The sequence below is a fragment of the Perkinsus marinus genome, assembly GCF_000006405.1.
Source record: "Perkinsus marinus ATCC 50983 genomic scaffold scf_1104296955114, whole genome shotgun sequence".
In the NCBI taxonomy this organism is placed as follows: Eukaryota; Perkinsozoa; order Perkinsida; family Perkinsidae; genus Perkinsus; species Perkinsus marinus.
This window is the reverse complement of record NW_003207907.1, coordinates 1-1,391: the sequence shown is the minus strand read 5'-3', so window position 1 is coordinate 1,391 and position 1,391 is coordinate 1. Positions and strand designations below refer to the sequence as shown.

The 1,391-nt window shown below is 47.1% G+C and overlaps 1 non-coding gene across 1 annotated transcript; it reads right to left on the bottom strand.

Annotated features, from left to right (window-relative positions):
• Positions 1–1,049: 1,049 nt before the first annotated feature.
• On the bottom strand, positions 1,050–1,121 carry Pmar_PMAR025288. The gene has a single exon. It is a non-coding gene; the product is annotated as a tRNA-Gln (tRNA).
• Positions 1,122–1,391: the final 270 nt, after the last annotated feature.

Genomic DNA, 1,391 nt, shown 5'->3' with positions numbered 1-1,391 from the left:
ACATGGGGTAGCCACCATTTCAGAGGGTGGGCAGTATGAGCAGTCAAAAGGTAAATGCGCCTTTGATTCTAATCATCAAGTGGTTAATTGCACCTGTGACACCAACAACGGTTTGGTGGACGATGTAAGCTTAAATGACCTCTCGCACTCAGAGATCGTCGCATTGTTGTATTATTCTCAATTTTCCGTATCTTTTTTAGAAAACTCACCCTGGGGAGATCTACGCAGCCGTGTGTGGTGACGATTGTCAAGATACCTCCCACTGCCCGAAGCCTCCTACTGGAATGGCGCAATGCGGAATTTTGAGAGTATGCACTATCAAATGCCACAGTGATAAGGTAAACTGATTACACTTTAGCACTGGCTTATTGAGGGTGTCTCTTCAGGACTGTCCTGCAGGAGCGTTTTGTGCGAAGATATCGTTCCCGTATTGCACTTTCCGCAACACCTAGTTCAATATTTCCGCTCACGACTCGGCGTTAGTCACACACAATCATGGATTGTCGCTCGTGCACAGTGCCCTGTGGCTCTAGTGTGCGAGCGCTTTTATTCTACCTTTTACGGCTCTGACTCTCGGGTCGAGTTACGGCCTTCAAAAGGCTTCTTCTTTCACCATTCGATCGTTTATTCAGAAGTGGGCTTCCTTACTCCATTGCCCAAGTTGGCCTTTTATTGAGACCCCATTGGTAATGAGTTCAGTCTGAGACTGTTTGACCCCAACAACGACAAGGTTATCACTGTAAAGGGCCAGTGAAATAGACGTGCGTTCGCTCAAGACGTACTAAGTTTAGGCGCGGTTTCAGTGGTTACTTGAGTACGGCCAAGTACGCATAATGCATCCCCGGACTCCTCTATGAAATTGTATCTGTTGGTTTGATATGTTAAAGCATATCGACACTTCGGTCTCCTCTCATGCCCTGGAATCCAGGGCCGACGTAGGGCCCGTATGAACATCAGTGATGTCATATCACGAATAGGTAACAGATTATGGATGTGAGTGTGACCCAAAGCTGCTCCGACGATGTGATTGATGACGAAAATCACTGATAAGGTTCTACCGAGACTTGAACCCAGATCGCCAGATTCAGAGTCTGGAGTGCTAACCGTTACACCATAGAACCTCTATAATTCAATTCAATTCAATTCAATTCAATTCAAGGCTTATGCCGGGCATTACGGGCCAGAGGCCAATCGCCCATACTCATACTAATGCCACTAGCAAATACGACAAAAGGTGACCCTGGCCACGGCTTCCCCGACTACGGCTAAATGGTACAGTTGAGAATAACCGAGTAAAAAACAATCGACAACGATGAGTCGTCACACACACCGCAACTTCACCAGCAAGCAATCAGCTGACGCTCGCACTCGAGGCATGGACTTCATGTACA